The following is a 13,537-nucleotide window of genomic DNA, read 5'->3' as shown; positions in this document are numbered from 1 at the left end:
AACTCATCTGTAAGACATTATTAGATGACAATATGCAGAATATGTCAGGAGATTGTTTCGTTTGTTTCAAGACTAGCAATTATACGAAGATCAAAAGTAGCTGATCTTAATTTTTCGAGAAGCTCAGTAATATGCTTCTTCCAGTTCACGTTTTCATCAATATTACATCCAAAAATTTGGAGCATTCTACCCTGTATACTGACTCCTGGTCATGTGCTACATCAATTATTATTATTGGTATGATTATATATTGTACAGAACTGAACATAGTGTGTATTCTTAAAATTAACAGAGTTCCATATTTAGAGAACAATTTAATAAGTAGTTGAAAAACATCACTGACCATATCAATGTGATTTATTATGAGTATCGCGTGCAAATAGCATGAATTCTGCTTGTTGAATGTTAAGTGGAAACTCAGTAACGTATGTAAGGAATAGGAGTTGACCCAAAATTGAACCCTTGCGACTCCCTTTGTGATTTCTCCCCTGTCACTAAAATTTTCCATCTTTCCAATATTGTGTGAATTATTCAACACGAAGTTTTGCGTTGTGTTATCTAAGTATAGTGTTATCTAAGTACAATTCAAACCAGTTGTTTGTAAAGCCAAAAGTTCCTTGAAATTTAAAATTCTCTAAAGGTGTAACATGATATACACAATCAAAGCTTCGGAAAGATCACAAAAAATGCCAGTTGAAGATATTTTATTATTTAAGAGTTGTGGTATTTGGTGGTTGAATGTATAAATAGCATTCTCTGTCGAGCAATAGTTCTGCAGTTCAAATTGTGATATGCTAAGTAAACAGCTTCTGCTTGAATGCAGGATTTGAGTGCATTACTTGCTAGAATGTTTAGGAAAAAGTGTCAGTAAGGAAATTGATATACTTATTTAAGTCTTTTTTGCCAACTTACTTATAAAGCGATACAACAACTACATATTTTAATCTGTCTGGAAAATTCCCTTTGCGAATTACATGCATATTAAGTTAGAGCGAATTTTCAGAATTCTGGTTAAAGTTCCACCAAAACGACATGAATTTTTGTTTTATAGAATTTTTGTAATTCTTTAATTTCAGTGAAGGATGCTGATGCTATTTCTAGTTGCTAAAAGATTCGTGTAATGACATTTTTAACATATTCTCCTGCTTCTTCAGCTGAACAATTTAATTCTATTTTTGCTGAAACGTTTACAAAGTTGTTGTTAAAAGTACTTGCAACTTGTGAATTATCAGTCAAAAAATTGTATTTGGTTTAGCTTTCATAGTCCCTTGTATGTACACTGAATGGCTTTCCAGTCTCTCAATTAACATTATCCCATATAGTTTTAATCTTATCTGCATTATTTATTTCTAGCAATAAATGTATACTTTCAGTCATTTCAATGACTTCCCTTGAAACACTGCAATATTTTTCGCAGTAAACAACTAACAACAGATCTTGACATGTTCTGGCCTGTACACAAAGTTCCCTCTTCCTCTTACTTGCGATTTTAATTCTGTTAGTTATTCAATGCTAACTTGTTATTTTAATCGATTTTGTGGATAACATTTTGGGGAAGCTACTTTCAAATATTGACACAGATTAAAAAAAAATGGTTCAAATGGCTCTGAGCACTATGGGACACAACTGCTGTGGTCATAAGTCCCCTAGAACTTAGAACTACTTAAACCTAACTAACCTAAGGACAGCACACAACACCCAGCCATCACGAGGCAGAGAAAATCCCTGACCCCGCCGGGAATCGAACCCGGGAACCCGGGCGTGGGAAGCGAGAACGCTACCGCACGACCACGAGTTGCGGGCGACACAGATTCACTATGGAATAAATTGATTCTGACATTGGCATCTCGTGCAACATGTACACCATTCCATACCATCTCTTTTACCTTACTATTACAACATTGTATCCTATTCTCATTAATGATCCGCACTGCTTTGTTTGATTCTGTTTTGGGTCTGTAAGGTACTATATTGCTTACTTTCATTAACTGTGTTTCATAACTGGATAGACCATTAAGAACTGAGTACATATTAATTGTTTCAGCCTGAGCATTGTCTGTTGTTATTGTGATCTTCAGTCCAAAGTCTTGTTTCATGCAGCTCTGTAAGTTGTTCTATCCTGCGCAAGCATCTTCAACTCTGAATAACTACTGCAACTTACATACTCCTGAACCTGCTTAATATATTCATCTCTTGGTCTCCCTCTACGATTTTTATCCTCCACGCTTCCCTCTGATACGAAACTGGTGATCCCTTGATGTCTCAGAATGTGCTGTATCAACCGATCCCTTCATCTGATCAGTTTGTGCTACAAGTTACTTTTCTTCCCATTTTCTCATTACTTACGTGATCCACTCACCTGTAAATATGTTACCAGACAGACACCTGATATCAAGCTGCACACGAGTTAGAAAATTAAGTACTGAAATTGTGATACTGAAACATCCACATAATATAATCCACATGCATATTTTAAAAAATCTACGTTGAAATATCCACAAGCCACAAATTTTTTCTAATCATCTGACAGGTAAGTCAATAATGCGACTAGATTTCTCATGAATAGCTGAAAGTTTCCTAGAAAGGATCTGTAGAGTTTTACGATTACTAGTGAATTATTCTGCTGTAACAAATCACGTCACATGCCTCTGGGTTCTGATCTACACAAAAACTGTGTGTTTCAATATATCTGACTTTATGTCAAATTCTTACAAATATTGCAACTCCTTTTTCCGTGTTAACTCTACAAGAAAATGGTGACATAAATGTTTTATGAGTAGGCCTATCCCATCGCGTCATAATGAAAAAAACTATACTGGAGAAATCAACGTTTCGGCCACTGTCACAGCTGTCTTCTCCTGAATCTACTTTTTTTGCGTTGTGACGCGGTGCGATACTCAGAAAGATTTTATGTCAACCGACTTTTTCCACGGTATTTAGCTTCTACTTCCCTGTGGTTGTGTAGAATTCAGAGAGGCACAGGCCAAACATCACTTCAGAATTGTCCACATCTTTTAGACATAGGAGAAGCTCATGTATCTTTTTCTCAGGCCACTAATGTTCTGATACAAGAAGTAATGTTACTTTTCTGGAAATTATTACATATATTATGGTCCTGTTCTGTTATAATTTGTTTGAAGACTGCCTATAACCAGACTCCAACGTAAAAAAAAAAAAAAAAAAAATGTGCCGTGCTAACTCAGTAATCACAGGCATTCAGTCTTGCTCAGATAATCTGTCCTTCCTATTCAGAAGCAAGCCACGATTCATATATCTCCACCTTCCAATTTCAGCAACAGGTGTAGCATAGATGTGAGACTTCGTTTCAGTCGAAGCAACTTTGCAAGGTTAATAGCTGTGTTACCCTAAGGCTGGTCATGATGCTGCAAATCCTCGATAAACCATTAACAAGTTTGTGCTGTCGATTCTCCAGTTTCCTCCAAGTCACCTTTAATGCTATATTCTAGGTTGCTGGCCAGGTTGTTTCCTGCTCCTCCTACTATGAGTACCTGATTGTCTTCATCATAACCTCTGCACAAAGTCCCTGTACCCTCTGTCTCTTAAGCTTGACACTAGCCTTAACATTGCCTCTGACCTGGTTTTCTACACCCAGTTTTTACTATAACATTTGGCCTACAAGTTTCCTAGCAGCAGTAGTCTCTTCTTCCTACTTGACTTTTCAACTGACGCAACGTTACAGTTGTTCTTACGAGGCAGGTGAACTTTACTTTCCCCAAAAACTGGTTGACTCTCATTCCTATTTCATGTAACAAACCAAACTTATAACTAACCGAAGGTATCCAGGTTCAAAAAAATGGTTCAAATGGCTCTGAGCACTATGGGACTCAACTGCTGTGGTTATCAGTCCCCTATAACTTAGAACTACTTAAACCTAACTAACCTAAGGACATCACACACATCCATGCCCGAGGCAGGATTCGAACCTGCGACCGTAGCAGTCCCACGGTTCCGGACTGCGCGCCTAGAACCGCGAGACCACCGCGGCCGGCGAAGGTATCCAGCTCCCACTCTTTTCCCGTATAGCCAATCCAACAGAATATATACCATTTATAATTCTGTCTGAAGGACACAAATCTTTCTTCCCTGTTTCACGATTTTCTTGTTTTAATTACGGAATCTAAAACTCCTTTAGAGGACCTCATCTGACACTCTGCTGCTTTCAGTACAACAATTACCCCAGTAAAACATCAAGCCACAGTCATGATAAATGTCTCCCATACTAACTAAACCACGATAACCTCAACATTAGTCACAGTGACACAATACGTAAGCACCAAAAGTTGCTGCAATGTGTATTCATTCGCAGACAACCATTGTCGGCCAAGCAACAATCTTCACGTCACAGACATCAATACACTGGATTAAAAGAGGGTTCAATGACGTAAGGAACATATTATCAGTTGGACCCATATGAAATGTCGTGTGGCTAGGGCCTCCCGTCGGGTAGACCGTTCGCCTGGTGCAGGTCTTTCGAGTTGACGCCACTCCGGCGACCTGCGCGTCGATGGGGATGAAGTGATGATGATTAGGACAACACAACACCCAGTCCCTGAGCGGAGAAAATCTCCGACCCAGCCGGGAATCGAACCCGGGACCTTAGGATTGACATTCCGTCACGCTGACCACTCAGCTACCGGGGCCGGACAGTTGGACCCATAGAAACTTCCTTTAAAACGTTATGGACTGAGCCCGAGTATCAGCCACGCGATGCCTGAGTCCTGTTCGTACTGCGTGTACAAATTAGTAGCAAACATTGCGCCTTCTGTCCTCTGTTGTTAACCATGTAGACTGCACAAGAAAGGGTCTCTGCATTGTTCTATTGGATAGTCTTAGAATACTGAACCACGTGTACTCCACAAAAGCGCTTTATCCGCCGACGTAACAAAAGTCATGAGATACCTCCAAATATGGTGTAGGTCGTCATTTTCCCGGCGTAGTGCAGCAATTCGATTTGACATGGATTCAATAAGGCTCTGGAAGTCACCTGCAGATATACTGAGCCATGCTGCCTCTACAGCCGTCCATAATTGCGAAAGTGCTGCCGGTTCAGGATTTTTTCCACGAACTGCCCTCTCGATTACGCTCCTTGAATTTTCGATACTATTTGCGTCAGGTGATTTGGGTGACCAAATCATTCTCTCAAAATGTCGAGAATTTACTTCAAATCGATCGCGAACAATTGTCGCCCAGTACATGGAGCATTATCAACCACAAAAGTTTCATCGTTTTTTGGGAACCTGACGTCCATGGATGACTGCAAATGGTCTCCAGTTAGCTGAACACTTAGCCGACTCAGTAAACATCCAAGTAAACCCAGCCCACACTGTTACAGAGCCACCACCAACGGGCAAAGTTCTTTCTTGACAACTTGGGTCCATTGCTTCGTGCATTCTTCGCTACGTTCGAACCCTACCATCAGCTCTTACTGGCCACGGTTTTCCAGTCGTCTTGGGTCCATCCGATACGGTCACGAACCCAAGAGAGACGCTGCGGGCGATGTAGAGCTGTTAGCAAAGGCAATCATGTCGGTCGCCGCAGCCATAGCCGCACTATCCCAATGCATACGTTCGTCGTACATCCGACATTGATTTCTGTAGCTATTGTGTGCAGTGTTGCTTGTCTCTTAGCACTGACATCTCTATGCAAATGTCGCTGCTCTCGGTCGTTAAGTGAAGGCCGTCGTCCACACTGTCGTCCGTGGTGAGAGGCAATGCCCGAACGTAGTATTCTCAGCTCACTCTTGACATTGCGGATCACGGGATACTGAATTCCGTAAAGATTTCTGAACGGAATGTCCCATGTGTCTAGTTCCGACTACCACTCTGCGCTCAAATTAATTCCCGATGTGTGGCCATAATCACGCCGGAAACCTTTTCACGTTGAGCCACTTGAGTACAAATGACAGCTCCGCTTTTTTTTTTTTCTTTATTGAATTTCAATTCCCCCCGAAGGGGGCGGGCTGGCAGCAGCTTAGTATGCCGCTCTGCAGCCTACAGACTTTGTGAGAAAGATGCAGAGAAGAAATAATAAAAACAGGCTATAAAATCGGAGACTTAAAGAGTAACATGGCGAAAAGAAATCGTGGAACTTAAGACAAAGAACAGAGGGATGATGAAGCTAAGAAAATACATACGAAGCAGACAGGTAAAACAATAGACAGACAATTACAAAACACGGCGACAGTCTGGATTCTGTTCGCAAAGACATAAAATTCACACCTAGCGACAGCATGGTTTCTGTTCGCAACACGAGAAAGACGAACAACACTGAATAGTCACTGGAACACTGCACTAAAAAGTTGGCCAATGGGACATACCACAGCCGAGAGCAGGTGGGGGGATACTGGACAGATGATGGGAAAACAAAAAAGGGGGGGAAAGGAGAGTAAAAGCGAAGGGGGGAACCGGGAAAGGAGCTGAAGGAGGATGAGGACCCATAAGAGGGGTGGGGGGCAGACGCGACAGGGAGTGGGGGAGGCAGAGGAGGGGAATACAAAAGGACTTGGGGGGGGGAGAAGGGAGGTAGGGAGAGGTTTAGTGGGGAGAAAACAGGACAGAAGGGGGGAAGAGGGAGCCCAGGGAAAGGACAGAGGAAAAGAGGGGGAGTGAGGATCAGAGTTGATAAATGGAGGGAGAGAGGGCATCGTCCGGGAGGGGGAGTTGATGGAAGCCACCTTGGGAAAGGAGATGTAGGGTGTAGAGATGGAGGGTAGGGGGGACCCAACGGTGAAGACGTGGCAGGGGGCGGAGATGGGAGAGGAGAGGAGCAACCAGGGGGTGAGGGGGTTCAAGACGGCGGGATGTGTAGAGGATGCGGATATGTTCGAGGAATAGGAGCAGATGGGGGAAAGGAATGAGATCATAGAGGATGCGCGTGGGGGACAGGAGGCGTATACGGAAGGCGAGGCGGAGTGAATGACGCTCAAGGATCTGGAGGAACTTATAGAATTTGGGGGGGGGGGGGGCAGATATCCAGGCAGGACAGCTCCGCCAATGCACTGCCCCTTTATACGTAGTGTAAGCGACACTACTGACACCTGTCTATGTACATATCGCTATCCCATCGCTTTTGTTTGTTCTATATTTCTTTCGTCTGCCAGCTGTGTATTTGTTGCCCCACCACCCACGCTCTACGTCATTTTAGATGATAGCTATGATTTCAACGCCCATTAATAAGAAACCGACGATTCCAATTCAGAAAGGGAATTTGATGATTCTCACGTTAATCCAGATTTCTGTGTGGTTACACTGACACTGAAATTCTGGGTTGGGGTTGTTTTGGGGGAGGAGACCAGATAGCGAGGTCATCGGTCTCGTCGGATTAGGGAAGGACGGGGCAGAAAGTCGGCCGTGCCCTTTCAAAGGAACCATCCCCGCATTTGCCTGGAACGATTTAGTGAAATCACGGAAAACCTGAATCAGGATGGCCGGGCGCGGGATTGAATCGTCGTCCTCCCGAATGCGAGTCTGTGGCTAAATGCTCGGGTAAGTCAAAAAATGGGTTCAAATGGCTCTGAGCACTATGGGACTTAACATCTTAGGTCATCAGTCCCCTAGAACTAACTAACCTAAGGACAGCACACAACACCCAGCCATCACGAGGCAGAGAAAATCCCTGACCCCGCCGGGAATCGAACCCGGGAACCCGGGCGTGGGAAGCGAGAACGCTACCGCACGACAACGAGATGCGCGCTCGGGTAAGTAACAATAAAAGGAAAATAATGTACCGAAATGTCTGAAACAGTGTATCGCCTAAATGAACATTCGTAAAAGAAATCTTCATAAAAGATCGCACCCAACACACGTCTGCAAAGCGCGCTCGGATGCCGGAAGTAGTCAGAAGGGAGAAATGTGCCGAAAAATCCTGATCGTTTCCAAACTGTAATGTTGTTCTTTGTATGCCTGAATATTTCAAATCATATCATACCCGCGTTTATTGAGTGTGGGATCGGTGATTACAAGTTTTTATTCAGAATGACCACAGTAAATCATTTCGTATGCCTGCTAATTTAATATTTAATGATGAGGTTTTTAAGGTTAGATGAAACAGGTTCGATCGATTCAAATTAACCATGGTACACCGTTTTGCATTCACCTTTACAAAGCTATGATTTTCGGGAAACGTATTAAAAACAGCCGTCCGGCTGCCATAGCCTGAGTGACTGAGGCCAGCCCCGAATGTGTTAACCTCCGGTAGTGGTATCCGTGTTGACCGAAACTGGGTGTCCGTAAATAAATACACATTTCTGGAGTTTGCCAAGGATTGGTGTGGCCGTTCTTTCAACCGAGAATGATTTATAAAAGCATATCTTCGCAAGAAACTTCGATGTCATGAGAGTCAGGTATTGTTTCATTTCTGGATGACTTCACGGAGTACCCATTTGTCAGTAGTTATGAGATGAAACAACGATGTGGATTACAATTTCTTGATTTCCGGCATCAATAGTTAGTACTAGGTCACACTAATACAGTGATTTTCTGATGACTAATTCACATCACTCATAAATTTATTTGTAGCACTGTACACTTAAAGGGTAAGATCATTTATTTGCTTTTAGCAATTAGAACGCTCCCTGTTCTCTTGTTAACGGGAACTGTCTGCCGTTGCTCCCATTACTTGGAAACTAATGGTTCTCTTTTTTCTCCTTGGCATTAACAGCGTCTCAGCAGGGGGCTAAATAACCGAGGCGAGAAAGACAAAGCCCTTTTTTTGCCTCATAGTTTTCCGTAGCATAGGAGAGGGGAACGTTCTCTTTATTTGTTAGTGCACAAAGAATTTATGGGCTCTAATACCTCGTGTCAACCTTTTCATATCTTAATATTTTTTGGAGGACGAAAAATTCTTCTCTATGTGATTCACTCTGACGTGATTTTTTTCAGTGAGTTAAGGTGCAAGATTTATACAAAAATATGTACTCGTTTTCAAAACATACTTTGCACAGTTGGGTTCATTTTATGGACTAATAAGTAATTACGAAATACTCTGTATTGTCATAAATAGTAACATGGTCAATCAATAACTACCATGCAAAATAACATTAACAACATTCAGTTATACAGTGGAATGTAGCGAACCAACCACATCCGTGAATTCTGATCGTCACGAACTACTGAACACTGCTACATTGACTTGCTGATATTTTCATACTGATACCCAACAGTTGGCAACACTTGCACATGATGAAAAGGTCGAGCGTTCACAAATGTTTACCTTAAGTTTCCATTGGCAGAAATGCTTCTGTGGCAGTTAAGACACAGTAAAAGTTAACGAACACAACTTTTACAGAGAGTTTGAAAGGGTTAAATTTGTAATCAACACAGGACTGTCCTTAGCATGCTAATAGCCATCAACATACCTTTGGAAGTGTAGGATCTTTCTAGGTGGAAAAATTATAAACTTGATCTTTGCGTCCGCAGCTCGTGGTCGTGCGGTAGCGTTCTCGCTTCCCGCGCCCGGGTTCCCGGGTTCGATTCCCGGCGGGGTCAGGGATTTTCTCTGCCTCGTGATGACTGGGTGTTGTGTGATGTCCTTAGGTTAGTTAGGTTTAAGTAGTTCTAAGTTCTAGGGGACTGATGACGATAGATGTTAAGTGCCATAGTGCTCAGGGCCATTTTTTTTATGTTTGCGGCTATCTCATATACAGCTTAACGTGTGTTTTCATACGGAGTTACCAACCGTTTTTTAGAGAATCATAGTTAATACAGCCCTCCAACTATACAGATTCCTGTGATTAGCGCTGGTTCCTATGAAGAGAACAGTGCCAATTTATTTTCTTGTCCAAGGTTCAGGAGCAGAGTGGGAAAGAGCCGAAATAAGAACCGAAACGTAAATTATTCAATCAGTCAAAGGTTTTTCAACAACTTGTAGCTTTACTCACATTTCGCAATGTCTGTGTTAACGTTAATGTGACGTTGGGCCGCAACTGAAGAAGCTGAAAACAACCAACTCGCCACATCCAGATGGAAATCCAGTTCGATTTTACAGAGAGGACGCTTCGGCATCAACCCCATGCTCAACTTCCGTTTATCACGTATGTTTCGACCCTGGAGGAGCGACTGGGAGCGGCAGTGGAGAAAACTGCACCCAGGGAGAATTCATTTACTTTACGATTATGAAAAAGGACCTGTACCCGCAGGGCCCAGATTTTTATATCTAAAACACTTAGAGAATTATAGCTAAAATTATGCGAAACTATCGATTAAATGACTTAAAATTATACTACACATATGTAAATTGAGGTACAAACGAACTAGACGAATGAAAAATTATGTAAGAGATAGGGAACAAGGTCAAAAATAACTAATGCAAAATCGTTATGCTTTTTTAACAAAATCCATTCTTTGAAGATTTACCCCATTTGTTGTCTATCTTAGAGCTTTTGCAATGTATGCTATTCGAGAAAGCGAGATGAAGTCTGTTGATAGAAAGTACATGTTTCTAGTTTGGAAATCTTCCACCATTTGTTGAAACAGCTGTAGCGTGCCCCGGCATTTTCCTTGTTTCAAAACGAATTAAAAATTTTACTTCTTACCAATAATAAATAGAACATAAGGGAAAAAAATTATATGCAAACAAATTCAGGGACTTACGAATAAGCTATAGAAAAATGTAATAAAGTGGTCAATCGACTGAGTGGTGTGGTGCTTTTCCATACAACAGATACACGTAAAAGAGGCTTTAGTCATCAATAGTATATTCTGCTTCAACCAACCCTGTTGTAACTTTTCGGCTCCGCGACTGTAGAAACCACGTGGTTTTGAGGCGAAGAACTCGTCGAGCCGTGTTCGGAGTGCATTTTCACCTGGAAATGAATTTCCTTAAAGGTCGTTCAATAGACTGGAAAAAGTGAAAATCCGAGAGTGCATAATCAATTGAATAAGGTGCGTGTGAAATGATCTTCCAACACAACTCCTGTACAGAGTTTTTTTGTCAGTTTAGGAGAATGCAGGCGGGATCTGTCGTGGAGCAGCATCACTCCACACAGTGTTCCTTGTCGCTGTTTTGGATTGCGTCTGCTAGTCGTCTCAGTTATTGGCAGTAAATGACAGCACTGATGGTGACACCTCGGGGAAGCAGTTCGCAGTATACCACACCGTCGCTGTTCCAGCCTTTGTGCGAGAAGCTGCTGCTTTGTTTGGGCTCAACCATTTCTTTCTGTTCCTTATGTTAGCATAAAGATACCATTTCTCGTCACCAGCAACGGTACAGGATATGATTGCTAGATGTCGTTCGCGAGCCAGCTGACGACGGGTTAGCAGAAATTCACATATGGCCACCTGCTCATTTTCGTGATTTTTTTTTTTTTTTGGCTTAGAGCAAGCAGGAATACCAACACGTAAGACAATAACGCTACGAAATTATGGACCAACGTAATATTTTATATGTACGCGATCTATATCTGCAAACATACTCCGCTAGCCGCCATACGGAGCATGGCAGAGGTTACCTTGTACCGCTACTACTCATTCCCATTCCTGACACGCGCAAATAGAGCGAGGAAAATGTCTGCTATGTCTCTTATCATATCTTTGTGGTCCTTAGGCGAAATATAGGTTGACAACAACAGAATGTTTCTGCAGTAGCCAGCAAATGCCGGTTCTATAAATTTTCTCAGTAGTGAAACTTCCTGGTAGATTAAAACTGTGCCGCACCGAGACTCGAACTCTGGACTTTGCCATTTGCAGAAAAGTGCCATTTCCTTTTCCATTTTTTTAATAGAAGCCTGAGAGGAAGGTCGGTGGAAAAGAGGTCAGGGGTCGTCTTCCGAGACGTGGCCACAATGTCCCGTTCCCGTCGACCGCTACGGTCGCAGGTTCGAATCCTGCCTCGGGCATGGATGTTTGTGATGTCCTTAGGTTAGTTAGGTTTAACTAGTTCTAAGTTCTAGGGGACTAATGACCTCAGCAGTTGAGTCCCATAGTGCTCAGAGCCATTTGAACCATTTGAACCGTTCCCGTCCTCCCGGAGCCAAAGAAGAAAAAAAAGTCCTAGAATCAAGAGATCTTTATTTGGACAACTTCATTTATTTATGTATTTATTTACTTACTTATGATTTTTTCTTCGGATCCTATTAGTGCCATCACAAGCTTCCGAGTCGTCTTGTCGCAAATTAATGGGGAATATGACTCATGTTCCGTCAGTCGGCTTCAAGTGTGTCTTCTAGCACTCGGAACGCCCCAGTGGACAGGAGGATCCTCGAATAATGCGCCTAAATAATTCAATAGTCATGTCCGGTACAATGCATGGCGGCGGAACTGCTCGTGAGTCATCATCAGATTAAACCACAAGTCGAGTGAGCTTTCGGGCGCGTCTTGCAAAACGTAATACAGCATCACGCCCTTCTGCCAGCTGACGGCGTTCGTTCTAGCAGAGGGGATGTAAACAGTACCTGGGTGAAGGCGTTCGTCCGGTGTGATAGATTCCGGCAGTTGCCGCAACAGGGGCGCCAGTATACGTTGTACAAGATCCTAGCAACTGTCCGTCGCAGCACATGTCAAACGGTGCGCGTCCGAATCGACGACTGCGCAGTGCGGGCACAAAGGGTAAACCGTAAGATGAATGGAATGGAGGCCCTGGCGTGTGGCTAATTTGCCGTTGACCACAACGTACCACAATGAACGAGAGTTCTTGGGGAGGTGCGCGGGGACCGCCGCACCGTCGTCGAGCGGATTGTCGGCTGCTGCTGTTCAACCTTGTTGCGAGGTTTCGTGCTTGATAGAGGGGGTGATAATCTCTCGTGCTCTGTGCTCTCGTCGCCGGTAGGTCCTGGGTCATGTACTTCAGTTCGACCAGGAAGTCTTCGATGCGCCAAAAGAAGGAGCTGTGTGGCCCACGGCGACCGGCGGTCGAAGATCTCGGAGCGCGACCATCTGAAGGTGCGTCCACGTCAAGCTGGTGCTGGCCGCGTTCCATGCAAGTCGCGCGATTGTCGACCTGAGTCGACCCCAAACCTCTTGCCAGCAATGGCCCTGTTAAAGTAGTTTAGCGGACTGAATATTTCATCTTCGATCTAGCTAGCACGAGTCGAGCACAATCCACGACACGACCTCACACCCTTACTGCCGCCAGTACCTTCCCTGCCACCTTCTATGCATGACAGAAGCTCTGCTCTGAAACTTGCAAGACTACAACTGCTGGCAGAACGTTTTTGAATGTCCATCCTTGTGACTGGAGGTTAGGGGGACTACAGCCGCTCACTATTGTAAGAAAGATCCTTTAATTGTAAGAAGATTGTAAGAAGGATCCTTTATTGTATGATTATATGATAGTGGAACAAACACTGGTAGCAGTTACTTCTGTAAAATATCTGGGAGTATGCGTGCGGAACGATTTGAAGTGGAATGATCATATAAAATTAATTGTTGGTAAGGCGGGTACCAGGCTGAGATTCATTGGGAGAGTGCTTAGAAAATGTAGTCCATCAACAAAGGAGGTGGCTTACAAAACACTCGTTCGACCTATACTTGAGTATTGCTCATCAGTGTGGGATCCGTACCAGATCGGGTTGATGGAGGAG

This window comes from Schistocerca nitens, chromosome 4 (genome assembly GCF_023898315.1).
Source record: "Schistocerca nitens isolate TAMUIC-IGC-003100 chromosome 4, iqSchNite1.1, whole genome shotgun sequence".
NCBI lineage: Eukaryota > Metazoa > Arthropoda > Insecta > Orthoptera > Acrididae > Schistocerca > Schistocerca nitens.
The sequence above is the reverse complement of the archived record's forward strand: the minus strand, read 5'-3'. Positions refer to the sequence as shown.